Source organism: Silene latifolia, chromosome Y, assembly GCF_048544455.1.
Source record: "Silene latifolia isolate original U9 population chromosome Y, ASM4854445v1, whole genome shotgun sequence".
Classification (NCBI taxonomy): Eukaryota; Viridiplantae; Streptophyta; class Magnoliopsida; order Caryophyllales; family Caryophyllaceae; genus Silene; species Silene latifolia.
Window position 1 is genome coordinate 23,232,288 of NC_133538.1, and position 22,332 is coordinate 23,254,619.

Sequence of the window (22,332 nt, forward strand, 5' to 3'; positions counted from 1 at the left end):
AGAAATCTACCGTTCCGACTCAACCTATATGCTAAAATAAACGTGAAATTTTTTGAATTTAAATTTTTTTCAATTTTTATGAGATTTTTGATTTTAATAAGAATAAACAACAATACATACGGAAATTAAACGTGACAACAGAAATGCAATAAAAACAAGATGCAGACACAGATATGGATGCATAACCTCTCCAAACCAAACCGTACAATGCCCCCATTGTACCAAAACATGGAAAGGAAACGCAAACTAATAGAGAAAGAGAGTAAATGCGGAAAGCTCACAAGATTGCGCAAATAAGGGACCTCCCCAAACCAGCCAGCAACGTGGGAGGTCGCTAAACATCTCAAATATCATCACAGGAAGCGAATCCAAGCAAAGGGCGTCCAAAACAGCTCGGTCGAGTAAATTTAATTTTTTTTTTTTTTGCAGGTACTCGATCAAGTAAAATAAGTACTCGATCGAGTGATTTCAGCAGCAAAAGCTCTCGATCGAGTTGTACTCGATCGAGTGATCCTCAGTGTATTCCTGCAAAACGCAATAAAAATAGCCCGCAAAACTGACAAAGCAAGCATATTGATATAGTTTATGGTATGAAAACCATTTATTACAACTAAAATGAAATAGAAAATTAAAAATAAATCTCCGGGTTGCCTCCCGAGTAGCGCTAGCTTCAGACAGGTCCTAGCTCGACCTTCTTTTCTTCGAGCCTCTATAATCAGTCATAATCAAAATAGCTCAAAGCGCGCAACATTAAATCATAAATCTGCGCATATGCTATACAAAAATGTAAGTAGCACCACAGTGGAATAAAAATATAGGAAATAAAATTGTTTAACTGTTTAAGCCTAACAAATTTCCTATGAGAGCTCCTAAATTTATCCACAAAATAGAGGAGCGCAGGAGCGATTGTCAATAAAGTAGGGTATCGTTTCAGATTAACGAAATTAAAATGGTAAGGACGGCGAAAAATCGTTAAAATATACGACCTACTGGGAAGGGGCAAAGCATTAGAATGAGCAGCGTAAGTTAAACGAGGCAATTTACTATTTAAACAACCAATAAATAAATTATCGTTTACTATCTCGGGTTGGTCGCTCTCATTGTCGGAATCACTGACAAAGGAATGTATTACCTCATCCGTGCTAGGAGCAAGGACCGACTCAGCTGTCCTTCCGTCACCCTCCTCAGTGGAATTCGTCCCGTAAATCTCAGCCTCTTGTGCATCCGACTCGGCTTTGAATAGGGGAGATTCATCGTATCCATTATCATCGTCAAAATCGTCATCCAAAACAAATCCACATGACGAATCAATGCTCTCGCTGGCCAGTTCAGTCGATCGAGTAGAATTCTTGCTCGATCGACCATTTCCTTCCTGATTTTCACTCGATCGAGTAGAAATATCACTCGATCGAGAACTTTCTTCTGGAAATTCACTCGATCGACTAATATAAGTCACTCGATCGAGTGATTCTTCCTGTACAGCGGTGAAATCTTCGTGTATGCTATTGAAATATGATAGAAATTCGTCATCCGAGTCATAAAGATCATCCTCAGCCTTGGGCAACACGGGTTCTTCATGGGAAAAACCGCTCTCGGTAAAGTATACCTCTTCTATTTTCCAACTATCAGACTCAGCTGCTAACTGAGCTATTATAGACTCGAGCTCATCAATGTGCGCGAAAAACCGTCTATCATGCTCTTGCCTTTTGGAGGCAAGTATCTCTAACAAAGATTTCAGCTCCGCAATCTCTTCTTCTTGTATATCAGGAGGATCTTGTTGCGGTGGCCATTGATAGGGTGGATGTGGCGTAGGAGAAGTGCAGTAATTACCACATCCCCAAGATTTCTTCCTTTCCCAACTAGCAGGTTTTTCAGATTGGGCTTCAAACTGAGCGATTAGTCGGGAGACAGATGTCATCTTGGCAAAAGGGATCGAAGGTACTCAAGCCTTCCCTTCGATAATCTCCCTCGGTAGCCTGTCTAATAAACCTGTAGGCCTATCAAAACAGCACTAAAGAAAAAGATAAGAACAACCTCAAGGTACTTAGCCTTCCTTTGAGGCGAAAGACAAACAAAATAAAACAGATAAAAAAAACGTCGCCTCCCCGGCAACGGCGCAAAAATTTGATACCGGTCGTCGCAGTATCAAACACGTCAGTCAATCACAGCTGAGGTCACAGATAAGTTGATGTGTCAGTCTAAGGGGCATAGAATATCTCCTTTCGGTCTCAATTCACCCTAAAATGCTATTAGCTTAACTTTTTCCCTCACTAAAGCATCCTATTGCTCACTACGGGTCTCACCTATTCCAACCTTTCGGTCCAGGTCAAGGTTTACCAAAATTAAAAGGCTAATTGCTTCGAATCAACAAGCAGGACACAGTTAAAGCAGCGATTAACAACATAGACTACAACTACAACGACAGATCTAATAACCTAATTAGCAACTAACATTGGTCTATTGAATCACCTAGTCCTAGCAGAGGAATTTAGCTAGACATGAATAAAAGAGCAAGAACAAGGGAAAGGACAGCCTTCCCTTCGATAATCTCCCTCGGTAGCCTGTCTAATAAACCTGTAGGCCTATCAAAACAGCACTAAAGAAAAAGATAAGAACAGCCTCAAGGTACTTAGCCTTCCCTTGAGGCGAAAGACAAACAAAATAAAATAGATAAAAAAAACGTCGCCTCCCCGGCAACGGCGCCAAAATTTGATACCGGTCGTCGCAGTATCAAAAACGTCAGTCAATTACAGCTGAGGTCACAGATCAGTCGATGTGTCAGTCTAAGGGGCATAGAATATCTCCTTTCGGTCTCAATTCACCCTAAAATGCTATTAGCTTAACTTTCGCCCTCACTAAAGCATCCTATTGTTCACTGCGGGTCTCACCTATTCCAACCTTTCGGTCCAGGTCAAGGTTTACCAAAATTAAAAGGCTAATTGCTTCGAATCAACTAGCAGGATACAGTTAAAGCAGCGATTAACAACATAGACTACAACTACAACGACAGATCTAATAACCTAATTAGCAACTAACATTGGTCTATTGTTCACTGCGGGTCTCACCTATTCCAACCTTTCGGTCCAGGTCAAGGTTTACCAAAATTAAAAGGCTAATTGCTTCGAATCAACTAGCAGGATACAGTTAAAGCAGCGATTAACAACATAGACTACAACTACAACGACAGATCTAATAACCTAATTAGCAACTAACATTGGTCTATTGAATCACCTAGTCCTAGCAGAGGAATTTAGCTAGACATGAATAAAAGATCAAGAACAAGGGAAAGGAGAATAATAAACATTAATTAAATTAAAGAGAAAAGGGAGAGAAAGAGTTACGAGAGAAAAGGATCCCAAAATAGGAGAGAAAATAGTATTCAACGAACCGAGAGGAAAAAGTAACGTGTGATGTGTGTGGGAGAGTTACAAATGACGTCTCCCCTTCCTATTTATAATAAAAATAGGATTTTATTCAACCTAATGACGGATTTAAGCTAAAAGCCCAAGCCCGTAAGAGAAACCACTCGATCGAGTGGTTTAAAACCACTTGATCGAGTTAACTAAAGTTTAAACCACTCGATCGAGTAGAAAATCTACTCGATCGAGTAAATCCTAAAATGCAACTACTCGATCGAGTAGAAAAAGGACTCGATCGAGCAAAATTGTACTCGATCGAGTACATTCCAGCAACAATTTCCAGCTTTGCGCACTGAATTTCAAACGGCTGCCATTTCTTCGTTACTTGGGCAAACAGGACGATTCCGGTGGAATTGGAAAGATATGAGGACAAAATTTCATCTCCAATTAAATTACATCAATATCTGTTGTAGAACTCGAGATATGGCTTTCCAAAGTAGGCACTAGCAATTTGAAGTTCTTCCTTTGCTCGCCTAGCTATCTTACTTCTTTGCGCATCTCAAAATAGCTATATTCTCGCTCCAAATTCGCTCTTCCTCCAAATGCATGCTAAAAGGACGGTAAAAGGCTTGATTTCACTACTTTCTGGTTCATTACTACAAATAAGACAAAACAAACCAAAGTAGCATATTCGGGGAATTTCGTAGCATAAACTACGATAATAGCATAGAAATACGTTCATAAAAAGGCCTAAAAAGACTATATAAAATGCACGTATCATCTGATTTGGCAGTAGCTGCTATGTACCATTCCAGGGACGGTGCTGCTAATCTGGTTACCATGCTGCAGATTTGGTTGTACGTTTTTTGCTCTAGCTTGCCTGATTTGTGATCTTCTTGCAGAATGTAAAATGACATGCTGAGGGGTGCTTTTGAGCAAAAATATTTGAATGCCAAGAATGAGACTTTGGACTGGGAGGTGCAATGCTTGAAGAAGGACGCTGAATATTTGAATACGGATTTGGAAGTGTTAAAAAGGGAGAATGAGTCTTTAAAGAAGGAAAATGAGGCAGGCAAGGCAAGGTTGGTTGTTAAAACATCCAAATTGGGGTCTGCTCTAAATGCTGTGAAGTCCATCTAGTCTAAACTTGCTACAGTTCAGGATGAATTGAAAGCTGAGAAGCAGGCTATGCAGGATCTCTTGAAGGCAAATGAGGAGCTGGCTGCTGAAAGGGATGTGGTGCATGGCAGGTATAAGGATGCTGCCTTGTATTTCTTTGGCAAGGGCCGTGTTGACGCCATGAAGGAGCCTGTGGAAGTCAGGCCGTATTGAAACCCGGAGCAGGAAATGGCTGACCTTAATGCTACCTATCTTGATCTTTGCAAGCTGCAAGCTGCATGCTTATGATGAGGTTGATTCTCCTCCGTCCAAATACAAAAGTGGTGAGGCTGACGAGGATGAGGATAATGAAGAGGAGGAGACAGCTGATGAGGGCATAGGTTCTGCTACTGCCTCCAAGGCAGGTTGATGGTTTTATTTAGGATAACGTTTTTGGCCTATCCAGAGTGGGGGGGGGGGGGGGGGGGGTTGGGGGGATGTTCGCTGGGCAAACTTTGTTCCTTGATTTTTCCTTGGTGCATTTGAAGTTGCTTTCTTGTTCCCGTTGTGGGCTTTGATCTTATTAGATAGTACCTATAATAATGCAATTTGAGCTACTTGTTAAGATAATGCCTGTCAGGAGGGCTTATGGCCCTCAATCCGTTCAGGAATCCCGTGGCTCTTTAGCCTGTCTGGATGGCTTTTTGAGTAAGAGGGATAGTTGCCTGTCAGGAGGGCATAAGACAAGTGGCCTGGATTTATTTCTCCGTCATACCTGTCTTTTTATACTGAGCTCAGTTTTTGTGTTTTTTTTTAGATATGGCAAAAATGCCATAGTTTGTGAAGCTTTTCTGGGATGCTGTTCAGGTTGGGTGGAGTGGTCCTCAATCCTGAATATTTGTTTAAGCATGCAATTATAATGACTTAGATAGTTGCAGTAGAGGTGTAAAACAAGTTTTCAGCATTTAACATGGTAATTTGAGACATATGGTAAAAATTGTATTTATAACAGGCAATTGCAACTAGCAGGAAAGCACATATAAAGAACATAGAAGGAACATGGATCATTTTATTCAGGGTGTTACACATAGAATCTTGCCAGGTAAGATATAAGGTTAATAGTCTTACCTGGTTGAAGTATAAGATAAGTGGTTTATACATGAAACAGTTTTAAGTGGGAGATGTTCCAGGATCTGGGGATCATTTCTCCGTCTAGGGTCTGTAGCCTGTAGGGTCTCTTCCCTACTATTGAATAAATCAGGTAAGGTCCTTCCCATGCAGGAGCAAGCTTGCCAGCATTATTGTCTTTTGTATTTGGGAAGACTTTTCGTAGGACTAGGTCCCTTTCCTTGAATGCTATGATGTTCACATTTTAATTACAGCTTCTGGCTACTGTTTGTTGGTAGGAGGCTATTCTGATCTTGGCTGGATCTCTCAACTCTTCAGCTAGGGTCATGCTGTCTTGCATTAGTGGCTGGTTTTCCTCCACGGTGTTCAGGCTGCACCTGGTAGTTGGTACATGGATTTTTGCTGGGATTCACTGCTTCACAGCCATAGACCAGGGAGTTAGGGGTCTAGCCTGTGGATGTTTTAGGTGTAGTTCTGTTAGCCTAGAGGACAAGAGGGAGTTCTTCAGCCCATCTGCCTTTTCTTCTCTTTATTTTTTCTTCAGGCAGCTGATTACCACTTTGTTGCTGGATTCAGCCTAGCCGTTAGCTTTTGGATAGCCTGGTGTGGAGGTCAATAGGTTGATATTCCATTGTGCACAGAATGCCATTGTCCTTTTTCCCACAAATTGAGTGCCGTTGTCACAAACTATTTCTGAGGGGATGCCATATCTACATATGATGTTTCGCTTGATGAATGATATGACATCCTTCTCCATTACTTGCCTGTATGAGTCAACCTCTATCCATTTTGAAAAGTAATCAGTCATGGCTAACATGTAGACTTTTTGTCCTGGAGCTTGGGGTAGTTTGCCTATAATGTCTATTCCCCACTTCATGAATGGCCAGGGGGCTGAAATGGAATGTAGTAGCTCTGATGGTTAATGAATGAATGGGGAGTGAAGTTGACAAGCTTCGCATTTTGAGCTGTAAGCTAGGCAGTAAGGTCTTAGGGTTGGCTAAAAGTAGCCTGTCCTTAGAACGTTGCTTGCTAGGCTTCTGCCGCCTTTGTGTATTCCATAGTATCCATCATGTATGTCCTCAATAACTTGTTTGGCTTCACGAGGCTCCAGGCATTGCAGGTAAGCTCCAGCCTGAGACTTTTTAGACAAGGTGTTATTTATAATGGTATAGGTGGAAGCTTTAATTATAAAAGCCCTTGCTTGATGCCTGTCTTTGGGAAGGATCCCCTGTAAGAAGCAATCATAATATGGTTTGGTCCAGGAGTGGGGGGTGGCGGGATGTTCCCTGGGCAAACTTTGTTCCTTGATTTTTCCTTGGTGCATTTGAAGTTGCTTTCTTGTTCCCGTTGTGGGCTTTGATCTTATTAGATAGTTTCTATAATAATGCAATTTGAGCTACTTGTTAAGATAATGCCTGTCAGGAGGGCTTATGGCCCTCAATCCGTTCAGGAATCTCGTGGCTCTTTAGCCTGTCTGGATGGCTTTTTGAGTAAGAGGGATAGTTGCCTGTCAGGAGGGCTTAAGACAAGTGGTCTGGATTTATTTCTCCGTCATACCTGTCTTTTTATACTGAGCTCAGTTTTTGTGTTTTATTAGATATGGCAAAAATGCCATAGTTTGTGAAGCTTTTCTGGGATGCTGTTCAGGTTGGGTGGAGTGGTCCTCAATCCTGAATATTTGTTTAAGCATGCAATTATAATGACTTTGATAGTTGCAGTAGAGGTGTAAAACAAGTTTTCATCATTTAACATGGTAATTTGAGACATATGGTAAAAATTGTATTTATAACAGGCAATTGCAACTAGCAGGAAAGCACATATAAAGAACATAGAAGGAACATGGATCATTTTATTCAGGGTGTTACACATAGAATCTTGCCAGGTAAGATATAAGGTTAATAGTCTTACTTGGTTGAAGTATAAGATAAGTGGTTTATACATGAACAGTTTTAAGTGGGAGATGTTCCAGGATCTGGGGATCATTTCTCCGTCTAGGGTCTGTAGCCTGTAGGCTCTCTTCCCTACTATTGAATAAATCAGGTAAGGTCCTTCCCATGCAGGAGCAAGCTTGCCAGCATTCTTGTCTTTTGTATTTGGGAAGACTTTTCGTAGGACTAGGTCCCTTTCCTTAAATGCTATGATGTTCACATTTTAATTACAGCTTCTGGCTACTGTTTGTTGGTAGGAGGCTATTCTGATCTTGGCTGAATCTCTCAACTCTTCAGCTAGGGTCGGGCTTTCTTGCATTAGTGGCTGGTTTTCCTCCACGGTGTTCAGGCTGCACCTGGTAGTTGGTACATGGATTTTTGCTGGGATTCACTGCTTCACAGCCATAGACCAGGGAGTTAGGGGTCTAGCCTGTGGATGTTTTAGGTGTAGTTCTGTTAGCCTAGAGGACAAGAGGGAGTTCTTCAGCCCATCTGCCTTTTCTTCTCTTTAGTTTTTTCTTCAGGCAGCTGATTACCACTTTGTTGCTGGATTCAGCCTAGCCGTTAGCTTTTGGATAGCCTGGTGTGGAGGTCACTAGGTTGATATTCCATTGTGCACAGAATGCCATTGTCCTTTTTCCCACAAATTGAGTGCCGTTGTCACAAACTATTTCTGAGGGGATGCCATATCTACATATGATGTTTCGCTTGATGAATGATATGACATCCTTCTCCATTACTTGCCTGTATGAGTCAGCCTCTATCCATTTTGAAAAGTAATCAGTCATGGCTAACATGTAGACTTTTTGTCCTGGAGCTTGGGGTAGTTTGCCTATAATGTCTATTCCCCACTTCATGAATGGCCAGGGGGCTGAAATGGAATGTAGTAGCTCTGATGGTTAATGAATGAATGGGGAGTGAAGTTGACAAGCTTCGCATTTTGAGCTGTAAGCTAGGCAGTCAGGTCTTAGGGTTGGCTAAAAGTAGCCTGTCCTTAGAACGTTGCTTGCTAGGCTTCTGCCGCCTTTGTGTATTCCATAGTATCCATCATGTATGTCCTCAATAACTTGTTTGGCTTCACGAGGCTCCAGGCATTGCAGGTAAGCTCCAGCCTGAGACTTTTTAGACAAGGTGTTATTTATAATGGTATAGGTGGAAGCTTTAATTATAAAAGCCCTTGCTTGATGCCTGTCTTTGGGAAGGATCCCCTGTAAGAAGCAATCATAATATGGTTTGGTCCAGGAGTGGGGGGTGGCGGGATGTTCCCTGGGCAAACTTTGTTCCTTGATTTTTCCTTGGTGCATTTGAAGTTGCTTTCTTGTTCCCGTTGTGGGCTTTGATCTTATTAGATAGTTTCTATAATAATGCAATTTGAGCTACTTGTTAAGATAATGCCTGTCAGGAGGGCTTATGGCCCTCAATCCGTTCAGGAATCTCGTGGCTCTTTAGCCTGTCTGGATGGCTTTTTGAGTAAGAGGGATAGTTGCCTGTCAGGAGGGCTTAAGACAAGTGGTCTGGATTTATTTCTCCGTCATACCTGTCTTTTTATACTGAGCTCAGTTTTTGTGTTTTATTAGATATGGCAAAAATGCCATAGTTTGTGAAGCTTTTCTGGGATGCTGTTCAGGTTGGGTGGAGTGGTCCTCAATCCTGAATATTTGTTTAAGCATGCAATTATAATGACTTTGATAGTTGCAGTAGAGGTGTAAAACAAGTTTTCATCATTTAACATGGTAATTTGAGACATATGGTAAAAATTGTATTTATAACAGGCAATTGCAACTAGCAGGAAAGCACATATAAAGAACATAGAAGGAACATGGATCATTTTATTCAGGGTGTTACACATAGAATCTTGCCAGGTAAGATATAAGGTTAATAGTCTTACTTGGTTGAAGTATAAGATAAGTGGTTTATACATGAACAGTTTTAAGTGGGAGATGTTCCAGGATCTGGGGATCATTTCTCCGTCTAGGGTCTGTAGCCTGTAGGCTCTCTTCCCTACTATTGAATAAATCAGGTAAGGTCCTTCCCATGCAGGAGCAAGCTTGCCAGCATTCTTGTCTTTTGTATTTGGGAAGACTTTTCGTAGGACTAGGTCCCTTTCCTTAAATGCTATGATGTTCACATTTTAATTACAGCTTCTGGCTACTGTTTGTTGGTAGGAGGCTATTCTGATCTTGGCTGAATCTCTCAACTCTTCAGCTAGGGTCGGGCTTTCTTGCATTAGTGGCTGGTTTTCCTCCACGGTGTTCAGGCTGCACCTGGTAGTTGGTACATGGATTTTTGCTGAGATCACTACTTCACAGCCATAGACCAGGGAGTAAGGGGTCTGGCCTGTGGATGTTTTAGGTGTAGTTCTGTTAGCCTAGAGGACTAGAGGGAGTTCTTCAGCCCATCTGCCTTTTCTTCTCTTTAGTTTTTTCTTCAGGCAGCTGATTACCACTTTGTTGATGGATTCAGCCTAGCCGTTAGCTTTTAGATAGCCTGGTGTGGAGGTCACTAGGTTGATATTCCATTGTGCACATGAAATGCCATTGTCCTTTTTCCCACAAATTGAGTGCCGTTGTCACAAACTATTTCTGAGGGGATGCCATATCTACATATGATGTTTCGCTTGATGAATGATATGACATCCTTCTCCATTACTTGCCTGTATGAGTCAGGCTCTATCCATTTTGAAAAGTAATCAGTCATGGCTAACATGTAGACTTTTTGTCCTGGAGCTTGGGGTAGTTTGCCTATAATGTCTATTCCCCACTTCATGAATGGCCAGGGGGCTGAAATGGAATGTAGTAGCTCTGATGGTTGATGAATGAATGCAGAGTGAAGTTGACAAGCTTCACATTTTGAGCTGTAAGCTAGGCAGTCAGGTCTTAGGGTTGGCTAAAAGTAGCCTATCCTTAGAACGTTGCTTGCTAGGCTTCTGCCGCCTTTGTGTATTCCATAGTATCCATCATGTATGTCCTCAATAACTTGTTTGGCTTCACGAGGCTCCAGGCATTGCAGGTAAGCTCCAGCCTGAGACTTTTTAGACAAGGTGTTATTTATAATGGTATAGGTGGAAGCTTTAATTATAAAAGCCCTTGCTTGATGCCTGTCTTTGGGAAGGATCCCCAGTAAGAAGCAATCATAATATGGTTTGGTCCAGGAGTGGGGGGTGGGGGGATGTTCCCTGGGCAAACTTTGTTCCTTGATTTTTCCTTGGTGCATTTGAAGTTGCTTTCTTGTTCCCGTTGTGGGCTTTGATCTTATTAGATAGTACCTATAATAATGCAATTTGAGCTACTTGTTAAGATAATGCCTGTCAGGAGGGCTTATGGCCCTCAATCCGTTCAGGAATCTCGTGGCTCTTTAGCATGTCTGGATGGCTTTTTGAGTAAGAGGGACAGTTGCCTGTCAGGAGGGCTTAAGACAAGTGGTCTGGATTTATTTCTCCGTCATACCTGTCTTTTTATACTGAGCTCAGTTTTTGTGTTTTTTTTAGATATGGCAAAAATGCCATAGTTTGTGAAGCTTTTCTGGGATGCTATTCAGGTTGGGTGGAGTGGTCCTCAATCCTGAATATTTGTTTAAGCATGCAATTATAATGACTTAGATAGTTGCAGTAGAGGTGTAAAACAAGTTTTCATCATTTAACATGGTAATTTGAGACATATGGTAAAAATTGTATTTATAACAGGCAATTGCAACTAGCAGGAAAGCACATATAAAGAACATAGAAGGAACATGGATCATTTTATTCAGGGTGTTACACATAGAATCTTGCCAGGTAAGATATAAGGTTAATAGTCTTACCTGGTTGAAGTATAAGATAAGTGGTTTATACATGAAACAGTTTTAAGTGGGAGATGTTCCAGGATCTGGGGATCATTTCTCCGTCAAGGGTGTGTAGCCTGTAGGCTCTCTTCCCTACTATTGAATAAATCAGGTAAGGTCCTTCCCATGCAGGAGCAAGCTTGCCAGCATTCTTGTCTTTTGTATTTGGGAAGACTTTTCGTAGGACTAGGTCCCTTTCCTTGAATGCTATGATGTTCACATTTTAATTACAGCTTCTGGCTACTGTTTGTAGGTAGGAGGCTATTCTGATCTTGGCTGGATCTTTCAGCTCTTCAGCTAGGGTCAGGCTGTCTTGCATTAGTGGCTGGTTTTCCTCCACGGTGTTCAGGCTGCACCTGGTAGTTGGTACATGGATTTTTGCTGGGATCACTGCTTCACAGCCATAGACCAGGGAGTAAGGGGTCTGGCCTGTGGATGTTTTAGGTGTAGTTCTGTTAGCCTAGAGGACTTGAGGGAGTTCTTCAGCCCATCTGCCTTTTCTTCTCTTTAGTTTTTTCTTCAGGCAGCTGATTACCACTTTGTTGATGGATTCAGCCTAGCCGTTAGCTTTTAGATAGCCTGGTGTGGAGGTCACTAGGTTGATATTCCATTGTGCACAGAATGCCATTGTCCTTTTTCCCACAAATTGAGTGCCGTTGTCACAAACTATTTCTGAGGGGATGCCATATCTACATATGATGTTTCGCTTGATTAATGATATGACATCCTTCTCCATTACTTGCCTGTATGAGTCAGCCTCTATCCATTTTGAAAAGTAATCAGTCATGGCTAACATGTAGACTTTTTGTCCTGGAGCTTGGGGTAGTTTGCCTATAATGTCTATTCCCCACTTCAAGAATGGCCAGGGGGCTGAAATGGAATGTAGTAGCTCTGATGGTTGATGAATGAATGGGGAGTGAAGTTGACAAGCTTCACATTTTGTGCTGTAAGCTAGGCAGTCAGGTCTTAGGGTTGGCTAAAAGTAGCCTGTCCTTAGAACGTTGCTTGCTAGGCTTCTGCCGCCTTTGTGTATTCCATAGTATCCATCATGTATGTCCTCAATAACTTTTTTGGCTTCACGAGGCTCCGGGCATTGCAGGTAAGCTCCAGCCTGAGACTTTTTAGGCAAGGTGTTATTTATAATGGTATAGGTGGAAGCTTTAATTATAAAAGCCCTTGCTTGATGCCTGTCTTTGGGAAGGATCCCCTGTAAGAAGCAATCATAATATGGTTTGGTCCAGGGGTGGGGGGATGTTCCCTGGGCAAACTTTGTTCCTTGATTTTTCCTTGGTGCATTTGAAGTTGCTTTCTTATTCCCGTTGTGGGCTTTGATCTTATTAGATAGTACCTATAATAATGCAATTTGAGCTACTTGTTAAGATAATGCCTGTCAGGAGGGCTTATGGCCCTCAATCCGTTCAGGAATCCAGTGGCTCTTTAGCCTGTCTGGATGGCTTTTTGAGTAAGAGGGATAGTTGCCTGTCAGGAGGGGTTAAGACAAGTGGTCTGGATTTATTTCTCTGTCATACCTGTGTTTTTATACTGAGCTCAGTTTTTGTGTTTTTTTTAGATATGGCAAAAATGCCATAGTTTGTGAAGCTTTTCTAGGATGCTGTTCAGGTTGGGTGGAGTGGTCCTCAATCCTGAATATTTGTTTAAGCATGCAATTATAATGACTTAGATAGTTGCAGTAGAGGTGTAAAACAAGTTTTCAGCATTTAACATGGTAATTTGAGACATATGGTAAAAATTGTATTTATAACAGGCAATTGCAACTAGCAGGAAAGCACATATAAACATAGAAGGAACATGGATCATTTTATTCAGGGTGTTACACATAGAATCTTGCCAGGTAAGATATAAGGTTAATAGTCTTACCTGGTTGAAGTATAAGATAAGTGGTTTATACATGAAACAGTTTTAAGTGGGAGATGTTCCAGGATCTGGGGATCATTTCTCCGTCTAGGGTCTGTAGCCTGTAGGGTCTCTTCCCTACTATTGAATAAATCAGGTAAGGTCCTTCCCATGCAGGAGCAAGCTTTCCAGCATTCTTGTCTTTTGTATTTGGGAAGACTTTTCGTAGGACTAGGTCCCTTTCCTTGAATGCTATGATGTTCACATTTTAATTACAGCTTCTGGCTACTGTTTGTTGGTAGGAGGCTATTCTGATCTTGGCTGGATCTCTCAACTCTTCAGCTATGGTCAGGCTATCTTGCATTAGTGGCTGGTTTTCCTCCACGGTGTTCAGGCTGCACCTGGTAGTTGGTACATGGATTTTTGCTGGGATCACTGTTTCACAGCCATAGACCAGGGAGTTAGGGGTCTTGCCTGTGGATGTTTTAGGTGTAGTTCTGTTAGCCTAGAGGACTAGAGGGAGTTCTTCAGCCCATCTGCCTTTTCTTCTCTTTATTTTTTCTTCAGGCAGCTGATTACCACTTTGTTGCTGGATTCAGCCTAGCCGTTAGCTTTTGGATAGCCTGGTGTGGAGGTCACTAGGTTGATATTCCATTGTGCACAGAATGCCATTGTCCTTTTTCCCACAAATTAAGTGCCGTTGTCACAAACTATTTCTGAGGGGATGCCATATCTACATATGATGTTTCGCTTGATGAATGATATGACATCCTTATCCATTACTTGCCTGTATGAGTCAGCCTCTATCCATTTTGAAAAGTAATCAGTCATGGCTAACATGTAGACTTTTTGTCCTGGAGCTTGGGGTAGTTTGCCTATAATGTCTATTCCCCACTTCATGAATGGCCAGGGGGCTGAAATGGAATGTAGTAGCTCTGATGGTTGATGAATGAATGGGGAGTGAAGTTGACAAGCTTCACATTTTGAGCTGTAAGCTAGGCAGTCAGGTCTTAGGGTTGGCTAAAAGTAGCCTGTCCTTAGAACGTTGCTTGCTAGGCTTCTGCCGCCTTTGTGTATTCCACAGTATCCATCATGTATGTCCTCAATAACTTTTTTGGCTTCACGAGGCTCCAGGCAACGCAGGTAAGCTCCAACCTGAGACTTTTTAGACAAGGTGTTATTTATAATGGTATAGGTGGAAGCTTTAATTATAAAAGCCCTTGCTTGATGCCTGTCTTTGGGAAGGATCCCCTGTAAGAAGCAATCATAATTTGGTTTGGTCCAGGAGTGGGGGGTGGGGGGATGTTCTCTGGGCAAACTTTGTTCCTTGATTTTTCCTTGGTGCATTTGAAGTTGCTTTCTTGTTCCCGTTGTGGGCTTTGATCTTATTAGATAGTACCTATAATAATGCAATTTGAGCTACTTGTTAAGATAATGCCTGTCAGGAGGGCTTATGGCCCTCAATCCGTTCAGGAATCCCGTGGCTCTTTAGCCTGTCTGGATGGCTTTTTGAGTAAGAGGGATAGTTGCCTGTCAGGAGGGCTTAAGACAAGTGGTCTGGATTTATTTCTCCGTCATACCTGTCTTTTTATACTGAGCTCAGTTTTTGTGTTTTTTTAGATATGGCAAAAATGCCATAGTTTGTGAAGCTTTTCTAGGATGCTGTTCAGGTTGGGTGGAGTGGTCCTCAATCCTGAATATCTGTTTAAGCATGCAATTATAATGACTTAGATAGTTGCAGTAGAGGTGTAAAACAAGTTTTCAGCATTTAACAGGGTAATTTGAGACATATGGTAAAAATTGTATTTATAACAGGCAATTGCAACTACAGGAAAGTACATATAAAGAACATAGAAGGAACATGAATCATTTTATTCAGGTTGTTACACATAGAATCTTGCCAGGTAAGATATAAGGTTAATAGTCTTACCTGGTTGAAGTATAAGATAAGTGGTTTATACATGAAACAGTTTTAAGTGGGAGATGTTCCAGGATCTGGGGATCATTTCTCCGTCCAGGGTCTGTAGCCTGTAGGCTCTCTTCCCTACTATTGAATAAATCAGGTAAGGTCCTTCCCATGCAGGAGCAAGCTTGCCAGCATTCTTGTCTTTTGTATTTGGGAAGACTTTTCGTAGGACTAGGTCCCTTTCCTTGAATGCTATGATGTTCACATTTTAATTACAGCTTCTGGCTACTGTTTGTTGGTAGGAGGCTATTCTGATCTTGGCTATATCTTTTAGCTCTTCAGATAGGGTCAGGCTGTCTTGCATTAGTGGCTGGTTTTCCTCCACGGTGTTCAGGCTGCACCTGGTAGTTGGTACATGGATTTTTGCTGGGATCACTGCTTCACAGCCATAGACCAGGGAGTAAGGGGTCTGGCCTGTGGATGTTTTAGGTGTAGTTCTGTTAGCCTAGAGGACTAGAGGGAGTTCTTCAGCCCATCTGCCTTTTCTTCTCTTTAGTTTTTTCTTCAGGCAGCTGATTACCACTTTGTTGCTGGATTCAGCCTAGCCGTTAGCTTTTGGATAGCCTGGTGTGGAGGTCACTAGGTTGATATTCCATTGTGCACAGAATGCCATTGTCCTTTTTCCCACAAATTGAGTGCCGTTGTCACAAACTATTTCTGAGGGGATGCCATATCTACATATGATGTTTCGCTTGATGAATGATATGACATCCTTCTCCATTACTTGCCTGTATGAGTCAGCCTCTATCCATTTTGAAAAGTAATAAGTCATGGCTAACATGTAGACTTTTTGTCCTGGAGCTTGGGGTAGTTTGCCTATAATGTCTATTCCCCACTTCATGAATGGCCAGGGGGCTGAAATGGAATGTAGTAGCTCTGATGGTTGATGAATGAATGGGGAGTGAAGTTGACAAGCTTCACATTTTGAGCTGTCAGCTAGGCAGTCAGGTCTTAGGGTTGGCTAAAAGTAGCCTGTCCTTAGAACGTTGCTTGCTAGGCTTCTGCCGCCTTTGTGTATTCCATAGTATCCATCATGTATGTCCTCAATAACTTGTTTGGCTTCACGAGGCTCCAGGCATCGCAGGTAAGCTCCAGCCTGAGACTTTTTAGACAAGGTGTTATTTATAATGGTATGGTGGAAGATTTAATTATAAAAGCCCTTGCTTGATGCCTGTCTTTGGGAAGGATCCCCTGTAAGAAGCAATCATAATATGGTTTGGTCCAGGAGTGGGGGGTGGAGGGATGTTCCCTGGGCAAACTTTGTTCCTTGATTTTTCCTTGGTGCATTTGAAGTTGCTTTCTTGTTCCCGTTGTGGGCTTTAATCTTATTAGATAGTACCTATAATAATGCAATTTGAGCTACTTGTTAAGATAATGCCTGTCAGAAGGGCTTATGGCCCTCAATCCGTTCAGGAATCCCGTGGCTCTTTAGCCTGTCTGGATGGCTTTTTGTGTAAGAGGGATAGTTGCCTGTCAGGAGGGCTTACGACAAGTGGTCTGGATTTATTTCACCGTCATACCTGTCTTTTTATACCGAGCTCAGTTTTTGTGTTTTTTTTAGATATGGCAAAAATGCCATAGTTTGTGAAGCTTTTCAGGGATGCTGTTCAGGTTGGGTGGAGCGGTCCTCAATCCTGAATATCTGTTTAAGCATGCAATTATAATGACTTAGATAGTTGCAGTAGAGGTGTAAAACAAGTTTTCAGCATTTAACAGGGTAATTTGAGACATATGGTAAAAATTGTATTTATAACAGGCAATTGCAACTACAGGAAAGCACATATAAAGAACATAGAAGGAACATGAATCATTTTATTCAGGTTGTTACACATAGAATCTTGCCAGGTAAGATATAAGGTTAATAGTCTTACCTGGTTGAAGTATAAGATAAGTGGTTTATACATGAAACAGTTTTAAGTGGGAGATGTTCCAGGATCTGGGGATCATTTCTCCGTCCAGGGTCTGTAGCCTGTAGGCTCTCTTCCCTACTATTGAATAAATCAGGTAAGGTCCTTCCCATGCAGGAGCAAGCTTGCCAGCATTCTTGTCTTTTGTATTTGGGAAGACTTTTCGTAGGACTAGGTCCCTTTCCTTGAATGCTATGATGTTCACATTTTAATTACAGCTTCTGGCTACTGTTTGTTGGTAGGAGGCTATTCTGATCTTGGCTGGATCTTTCAGCTCTTCAGATAGGGTCAGGCTGTCTTGCATTAGTGGCTGGTTTTCCTCCACGGTGTTCAGTTTTTTGGTAGTTGGTACATGGATTTTTGCTTTGGGATCATTGCTTCACGACCATAGACCGAGGAGTAAGGGGTCCGCCTGTGGATGTTTTAGGTGTAGTTCTGTTAGCCTAGAGGACTAGAGGGAGTTCTTGACCCATCCGCCTTTTCTTCTCTTTTGTTTTTCTTCAGCGGTGATTACCACTTTGTTCTTTGGATTCACCTAGCCGTTAGCTTTTGGATAGCCTGGTGTGGAGGTCACTAGGTTGATATTCCATTGTGCACTGAAATGCCATTGTCCTTTTTCCCACAAATTGAGTGCCATTGTCACAAACTATTTATGAGGGGATGCCATATCTACATATGATGTTTCGCTTGATGAATGATATGACATCCTTCTCCATTACTTACTGTATGAGTCGACCTCTATCCATTTAGAAAAGTAATCAGTCATGGCTAACATGTAGACTTTTTGTCCTGGAGCTTGGGGTAGTTTGCCTATAATGTCTATTCCCCACTTCATGAATGGCCAGGGGGTGAAATGGAATGTAGTAGCTCGATGGTTGATGAATGAATGGGAGTGAAGTTGACAAGCTTCACATTTTGAGTGTCGGCTAGGCGATCGAGTCTTAGGGTTGGCTAAAAGTAGCCTGTCCTTAGAACGTTGCTTGCTAGGCTTCTGCCGCCTTTGTGTATTCCATAGTATCCATCATGTATGTCCTCAATAACTTGTTTGGCTTCACGAGGCTCCAGGCATTGCAGGTAAGCTCCAGCCTGAGACTTTTTAGACAAGGTGTTATTTATAATGGTATAGGTGGAAGCTTTAATTATAAAAGCCCTTGCTTGATGCCTGTCTTTGGGAAGGATCCCCTGTAAGAAGCAATCATAATATGGTTTGGTCCAGGAGTGGGGGGTGGGGGGATGTTCCCTGGGCAAACTTTGTTCCTTGATTTTTCCTTGGTGCATTTGAAGTTGCTTTCTTGTTCCCGTTGTGGGCTTTAATCTTATTAGATAGTACCTATAATAATGCAATTTGAGCTACTTGTTAAGATAATGCCTGTCAGGAGGGCTTATGGCCCTCAATCCGTTCAGGAATCCCGTGGCTCTTTAGCCTGTCTGGATGGCTTTTTAAGTAAGAGGGATAGTTGCCTGTCAGGAGGGCTTAAGACAAGTGGTCTGGATTTATTTCTCCGTCATACCTGTCTTTTTATACTGAGCTCAGTTTTTGTGTTTTTTTTAGATATGGCAAAAATGCCATAGTTTGTGAAGCTTTTCTGGGATGATGTTCAGGTTGGTTGGAGTGGTCCTCAATCCTGAATATTTGTTTAAACATGCAATTATAATGACTTAGATAGTTGCAGTAGAGGTGTAAAACAAGTTTTCAGCATTTAACATGGTAATTTGAGACATATGGTAAAAATTGTATTTATTACAGGCAATTACAACTAGCAGGAAAGCACATATAAAGAACATAGAAGGAACATGGATCATTTTATTCAGGGTGTTACACATAGAATATTGCCAGGTAAGATATATGGTTAATAGTCTTACCTGGTTGAAGTATAAGATAAGTGGTTTATACATGAAACAGCTTTTTTAATCGGGAGATGTTCCGGGGATCTGGGATCATTTCTCCGTCCGGGTGCAGAGCCTGTAGGCTCTCTTCCCTTATTGAATAAATCGGGTAAGGTCCTTCCCATGCGGGGAGCAAGCATGCCAGCATTCTTGTCTTTTGTATTTGGGAAGACTTTTCGTAGGACTAGGTCCCTTTCCTTGAATGCTATGATGTTCACATTTTAATTACAGCTTCTGGCTACTGTTTGTTGGTAGGAGGCTATTCTGATCTTGGCTGGATCTCTCAGCTCTTCAGCTAGGGTCAGGCTGTCTTGCATTAGGGGTTGGTTTTCCTCCACGGTGTTCAGGCTGCACCTGGTAGTTGGTACATGGATTTTTGCTGGGATCACTACTTCACAGCCATAGACCAGGGAGTAAGGGGTCTGGCCTGTGGATGTTTTAGGTGTAGTTCTGTTAGCCTAGAGGACTAGAGGGAGTTCTTGACCCATCCGCCTTTTCTTCTCTTTAGTTTTTTCTTGGTGGTGATTACCACTTTGTTTCTTTGGATTCAGCCTAGCCGTTAGCTTTTGGATAGCCTGGTGTGGAGGTCACTAGGTTGATATTCCATTGTGCACAGAATGCCATTGTCCCTTTTCCCACAAATTGAGTGCCGTTGTCACAAACTATTTCTGAGGGGATTCCATATCTACATATAATGTTTCACTTGATGAATGATATGACATCCTTCTCCATTACTTGCCTGTATGAGTCAGCCTCTATCCATTTTGAAAAGTAATCAGTCATGGCTAACATGTAGACTTTTTGTCCTGGAGCTTGGGGTAGTTTGCCTATAATGTCTATTCCCCACTTCATGAATGGCCAGGGGGCTGAAATGGAATGTAGTAGCTCTGATGGTTAATGAATGAATGGGGAGTGAAGTTGACAAGCTTCGCATTTTGAGCTGTAAGCTAGGCAGTCAGGTCTTAGGGTTGGCTAAAAGTAGCCTGTCCTTAGAACGTTGCTTGCTAGGCTTCTGCCGCCTTTGTGTATTCCACAGTATCCATCATGTATGTCCTCAATAACTTGTTTGGCTTCACGAGGCTCCAGGCATTGCAGGTAAGCTCCAGCCTGAGACTTTTTAGACAAGGTGTTATTTATAATGGTATAGGTGGAAGCTTTAATTATAAAAGCCCTTGCTTGATGCCTGTCTTTGGGAAGGATCCCCTGTAAGAAGCAATCATAATATGGTTTGGTCCAGGAGTTTGTGTCCTAAATGATGGGACAAATTTGGTCAGGTTTTGTAATGGTCGGTTCGAGCAGGTGAATAATGGGTATCTTATCAAATATATCAGGGCTGAAATTTGATCCCAAGCTGGCTAGGGCATCAGCCTGGGTGTTTAAGTCTCTTGGTATTTGATCAATGTTAAATGAACTAAACTTTTTGCAAAGGTTTTTGTCATAGTCTAAATAAAGAATCATTTTTGAATCCTTTGCAGCGTAGGTTCCTTTGACTTGATTGGAAATTAAAATCGAGTCAGTTTTTACGTTGAGATTTTGCACGCCAAGATCTATACATACCTTGAGTCCAGCTATCAGGGCTTCATATTCAGCTTCGTTGTTTGTTGCTTTAAATTCACAACTGATAACCTGAGCTATTAAATCCCCTTGTGGTGGTTTTAGTACTAATCCTAGGCCAGTTTCTCGCATATTTGCTGCTCCATCTACGTGTAAGGTCCATCCCTGGCCTAATTTTTGGGTGTATAGTTGATTGACCTATTTTATGAGGTCTGGTTCTAGGTTGGGACTGAAATCAGCCACAAAGTCTAGGTTCAAATGTTATGTCATAAGTACTGAGTTGTACTGACCATTTTGCCATTCTGCCTGAAAGTTCAGGTTTTGTGAGGACAGATTTGATAGGCAGGTTGGTCCTGATAATTATTGGGTCTCTCAAAGTAGGGTCTAAGTTTTGTGCAAGATACAATTAATGAAAGTACATATTTTTCAAGTAATCCATACCTTGTTTCTGCATCCAGGAGGCTTTTACTTACATAGTAAATGGGATGTTGTTGGCCTTCAATCTCCTTGGTCAAGACTCCACTTACTGCTGTCTCAGTGACTGATAGGTAGACCGTTAGGGGTTCTCCTTTATTAGGTTTGGCCAGTAGTGGAGGAGTGGCCAGGTAAGTCTTTAATTCTTGGAAGGCTGTTTCATGTTCAGGCATCCATTTGAACGACTTGTTCTTCTTGAGAAGGTCATAGAATGATCTGCATCTTTCAGATGATCTAGATATGAATCTATTCAGGGCTACAACTCTTCCTGTTAATATCTGGATATCTTTGACTGACTTAGGAGATTCTTATTCCAGGATGGCTTTTATTTGTTCTGGGCTGGCTTCAATCCCTCTTTTTGTCACCATGTACCTAAGAATTTGCCTGATGAGACTCCAAAGTTGCATTTGGAGGGGTTGAGCTTCATATTGAAATCTTCCAGGATTTCAAAGGCTACTTCCAGGTCCTTCACATGATCTTTGAAAATCATGTTAAACAGGCGTTGGCAGGTTGCCCCTGCATTTTTCAGGCCAAAGGGCATTGTTGTGTAGCAATATATGCCCCTTTCCGTGATGAATGCAGTATTTTCCTGGTCAGTTGGATGCATTTTGATTTGGTTGAATCCACTTTTGGCATCCATGAACGTTAGTAGTTCATGCCCAACTGTAGCATCTACCATTGTATTAATGTGAGGGAGTGAGAATGGGTCTTTTGGACAGGCTTTGTTGAGATCTATGTAGTCTACACAGACTCTCCACTTGCCATTCTTCTTTTGCACCACGACCACATTGGCCAGCCATTCTGGGTACATTACTTCCCTGATCATTCTCATGTCTAAGAGTTTGTCCACTTCTTCGTTAATGATTGTATTGCGTTCAGGGGCAAACTTTCTCCTTTTCTACTGTACAGGCTTAAAAGAAGTGTCAATATTGAGTTTATGGATTATAATATTAGCATATATGCCGGTCATATCACAATGTGACCAGGAAAAATATGTAGACTTATTCTTAAAAAAAACATACTAGTTATGGTCTGACATTATCAGGGACATCAGATCTCACAAGTACATACCTGTCAGGGTACTGAGGCAGGTTTTAATGATTCAGTGTAACATTCCTGGGCAGATTTTTGTTCACCTTTGATGGTTGCTATTCCCCATTCTATTGGTATTTTGACGCACTGATGGTAAGTTGAAGGAATGGCTCTGACATTATGGATCCACGGTCTGCCTAAGATTGCGTTATAGGATGAGAGGCAGTCCAGGACCCCAAATCTTTCATATGATGAGACTCCTTCAACATAGGTTGGCAGGTAGATTTCTCCTAAAGTGTTCTTGGTTTCACCACTGAATCCTACCA